Source organism: Cupressus sempervirens, chromosome 6, assembly GCF_028749045.1.
Source record: "Cupressus sempervirens isolate cs-2001-9-10 chromosome 6, ASM2874904v1, whole genome shotgun sequence".
Taxonomy (NCBI): Eukaryota; Viridiplantae; Streptophyta; class Pinopsida; order Cupressales; family Cupressaceae; genus Cupressus; species Cupressus sempervirens.
The window spans coordinates 708,360,319-708,365,087 of record NC_143123.1 but is presented as its reverse complement, the minus strand read 5'-3'; the positions used below and the strand labels follow the sequence as shown (position 1 = coordinate 708,365,087).

The window sequence follows — 4,769 nt, the reverse complement described above, 5'->3', positions numbered from 1 at the left end:
TAACTCATTGAAAATCATAATGCAATAGGGAGCTATACCTAGGAATTCAGAGGGAAGTTAGTCATTTAAAACAAACTTTCTAGCTGTTGTAACCAGATGTTGTTCCTGAATTTGGACGCTTAAGAGTTAAATCAAAAGCCTAACAATTTGTTTACCAACAGATCCTCCATCCTCAATAATAGTGAAGTTATCTTCTATAGAGAGAAGAACAACTATCATTAGGTAAAAGATGGGATTGGGAATATTGTGAGAGTCCATCGAGTGAATTGTTTCCTCCTATTATTTTTAAGACAAATGAAGAGAATTGTAGATGCTAGAAAAAGTTTCTTTGGGTACGCTAAATTATATACCTCAAAAAGAGGTAATCCAACATTAACCTCTAGCCTCTTCTTGTCAAGGATAGCCTATATAACAATAGGTGAAAAGACACTAGCATCTTGAATATCATCTCTAATCTAAATCAAGCTTTCTAGAATAGACTGATAAGTGTTCTTCTAAACACATGCCACCACTATTATGGATTGACTCATTCAATTTTTCAATCTCATCACTAGTTCCCCTAAATAGATCATTAGGGGGAATAGGTCGATATCCCATGATGTTTAATAATATATGTCTAGCGATCTATATCTAGGTAATATTTGTACCTAAATTTTTTAATTTAATGTCAAGCGTTAAGATAAAGTTTATAGATATCATTTTTAAAATTCAAAGACATTTAAATTGGATTTAGATGAAGATTATGACATATAATATCTACACTCATATGCATGCATGGATATATGTATGTAGATATGTAATTTATGCACATCTACACACATGCACAATATATATATATATATATATATATATATATATGCACATACACATATACACACACATAGATACATGTTATATATATGCATATGACACATGTATATACACATATATGCATACACACAGACATATATAAACACACACAACTATATATATGTCTATATATTAAAAATGAACATTTTAATAAAGAAAGGAAAATATCTAGAAATTGGCATGGGAAAACCAACTAGGAAGCACTTTCATGTAGAAGCCTCATTGTTGAAAATTATAATGGTGTTTCCTTGACCCCACTAGTATATGTAGAGGTTTCAATCAAAACCCCCATGTTTAATGCTTTGATCGAAACCTCCTTGAAGCACTTCAATCCAACACATAATTTGATGCAGAGATTGTATAGACAAACATACAAACAAACAAGGGGATTGCTTCCAAAGAAATTACAAACTACATCATAGAATGTAGCTACAAACTAAATTGGAAAAAAATAAAGTTTTTTCTTAAAAACATATAAACATTGGTATTGAAAAATCAATAAAAGAAAATGTTAGAATTGTAACAAATTTTGAAGCATTATATCTCTCAAAAGCAAATTTACTTGCCTAGTATGTAACCTTAAAACTTCTTAATGGAAAAGTTGTCATGAGCGCACTTGAAGATTAAAGATACTTGCTTTGATACAATTTTGAGTTATCAACTCTACTACATCTCTTGAACTTCTGATTATACTTTTGTTTCATCCTCAAGGCGAATCAAAGAATGTGATTCAAAATGTTGATCCAAACACTAAACACAATCTAAGCCAAAAACATTGTAAATAATTGTCAACTCCATTGTTTGAACCACAACTAGCAAAAATAACTTTCACGAGGGAGAATAACATTTTTCTAAAGAGATGATATATTCGAGGTGATTATTGTTGTACAATAGCTATGCTTTTATTGGCTACAATGAGAAAGGGAGACTAATGAGATGTAAGGTCAAGCTCAATAACTAGCCAAATGATGACACAAAATGAAAAATAAAAGTAAATAAAATAATATTCTATCTTAATTCACACTTAGAAGTTGATAATATGATGCTTAAGTGAAGTATGTGAGAAAACTACATTTACTACAACAACTCGCTAAGTGCAACATCAAGAAATATTGTTATACAATATGAAACCCAACTACTAGACCAGACCATATTTGATACCCATGTACAACACAATGAAAAGTAATTTAAAATAAATAAATAAAACCCACCTGAAAAAAGAAAACTCCTCCCAATCTCTAATAAGCACAGTGATCATCGATGAGTGCCTGTAAACACCTCTCATATTGCTTTACATTTCCTTCGAATTTGCCTTCCAATATCTGAACAACTTGTGCCATGCTTGGCCTCGTATTCTCGTCCTCTTGAATGCACAAAATGCACACCACAATGGCTCTTCTCACCTCTTCAACATCTGCCTTGTCTGCAATCCTCTCATCCACAATACCGATGGTGTTTCCCTTGACAATTTGAGTTGCTGCCCAGGTGGGAAAGTAGTGCTGAGATTTTGGCACACTCAGATCATTATTTCTCCGGCCTGAGATTGTTTCGAGTAGGGTCATGCCAAAGCTGTACACGTCCACCTTCATTGTTATTGGCACTCCGGTCAGCCACTCGGGAGCCAAATATCCTATCGTTCCTCTTGTTGTCGTGAGCACTTTGCTGAAATCTCTGCCAACAAGCTTTGCTAGTCCAAAATCAGCCACTCTGGGGGAGAAATTTGCATCTAGAAGAATATTTTCTGGCTTGACATCGCAATGGATGATGCGATCTCTGCATTCTTCATGGAGATAAAGTAACCCTCTTGCAGTGCCCAAAGCGATTCGAAATCTGGTTTTCCAGTCTAAAACCTTGTCTTCTTCTTCTATAGATTTACGGGACAAGAAAGAGTTGAGAGATCCGTTGTGCATGTACTCATAAACAAGCATTCTGTGAGACCCCTCCACGCAGAAGCCCAAGAGCCTCACCAAATTCACATGATGGATGTTTCCAATGGTGCTGATTTCTGCACGGAATTGCTTTTCCGCTTGTGCGCAATCCTCTAACTTTTTCACGGCTACAAGTGTATTGTCTGACAAAGTTCCTTTGAAGACACAGCCAAATGCTCCCTTTCCCAACTTATGTCTGAATTTGTTGGTGGCAATTTTGAGGCCTTTGCAGGTGAATATTCTGAGCGAGGTTGGTGTGCCGTCGCCCTCTACTTTCTGAAGCTGTCTTCTACGCCTTCGCTGGATAAAACCCCATGCACCGATTAACAGAGTACCCAAAACAGCAATGCCCAGAGGAATTGAAATGGAGAGCACAAGCACCATACTTCTTTTTCCTTCTCTCTTGGCTGACAACTGTGACGCATCAGCAGCAGCCAAGCGAATGAAGAATGGCTGGTCTTCAAAAGAATTGGAATTAGAATGGACGCTTAACAGATCGCCAAACCACAACTTACAAACAGCAGGATTGGAATCAGTGAAAGCAAAGGCTGTGCAGGAGCAATTGTTGAGACAAGCAGTTTTGCATCCTTGTAGACTCAACGACTCCTGAATATATTGAGCATTTTCTTTATCAGATATGGACTTGTCGTTGACTTGGAGGAAACCATCGGTGGAGGAACAATTTAATGGAGTATCTCGAGCACAGCCGCTTAACCACCAGTCCTGAGAACTCCAGGAAGTGGCGTTCCTTGGGTGGAAGCCATCCATACATCTGCATGACTGAACATTTTCTTGCTTGAAGCAGACTCCATAAGCCCCGCATACCCCGTACACGCCGCATGTTGATTGGGGTCTATCCCAAGCCACGAACCAGCCGTCATTAACCCAATAGTAAGTCAAGAACTCGCCGTTCGGTTTGAGAACGTGTCTCACAAGCTTCGGACCAACATTTGGTGTATACCAGAATGTGTAGTACATTCTTGTGGGAGAAAACGTTACGAATTCATCGTTGTATACAGAACCAGCTCTGGCCTCTGCCACGGCGCTAAAGTGGTAAAAATTCATACCAGTCCACTCTCCCGTGCTGTAATATGAAACACCATTTTCATACTGTAGTAAAAATTCTGTCTTTCCCGGGGATGGATTCATCTGGTGAATGAATTTCCCAGGCGCTGGATCCACTGAGCTCCTCCAAGACTTAACTTCTATGCCTTTCCAAAATTTCATGGTAGGCATGATATGATCTGTGGGGTGAGCAAAACTCTCCCAGATGGATGCCTTGGCTTGCTGAGTATCATTACTCGACCAAATGACTTCTCCTTGTAAATCAGAGATGGTGAGATAACCAGATTTAGACAGAGAGAAAACGCCGGGCATGTTTTTGATGGGAGTTTCTCTGTTGGCCACCCAGATGATAGTCTTCTCAGAGATTTGGGCATACCAGATGCCAACATACCAGTTGCTGGTTCCGTTGGGATTAAAGAATCCCAATTCAAAAGTGCCATTCTTTGAAATGATGGTCTGCTTTTCCCTTAGAGAAGAGCCGAGAGAGATTGTGTCTCTTCCTGCAACCAATGGATCACAGTTGCGCATGATAAGAAGGAAAATGAAGCGTTCCAAACATTTCAATGCTAGGTGATTCTTCAGGCACCGATCCATTTTTCTTTCGGGTGCGTGTTCTCTGTCTAAAATTGATATGACCACAAATCCATGTTAATAGCTTTACTCGTTTAAAATGGTCAATAGATTACTGGCCATAGAATTATAATTGGGACACGTAATCTCCACACAAATGCAGTAAAGACAAAAGTAGGAAAACAGTGCCATCATCTTTGTATATTTAATGTTATTCCTTTCGTTTTCGTTGAATACTGAAACACAATATTACCTTATGATTGTAATTTTTGTCAATAGGTATGGATCTGGATCTGAAATTAAACATTATTTTATATGTCTACTCCAACAAAGACTATCCAGCCACCAAGAAGGTGT

The 4,769-nt window shown here is 37.9% G+C and overlaps 1 pseudogene; it reads right to left on the bottom strand.

The window, feature by feature from the left end:
• Positions 1-1,828: 1,828 nt before the first annotated feature.
• On the bottom strand, positions 1,829-4,430 carry LOC149554245 (G-type lectin S-receptor-like serine/threonine-protein kinase At2g19130 pseudogene; annotated as a pseudogene).
• Positions 4,431-4,769: the final 339 nt, after the last annotated feature.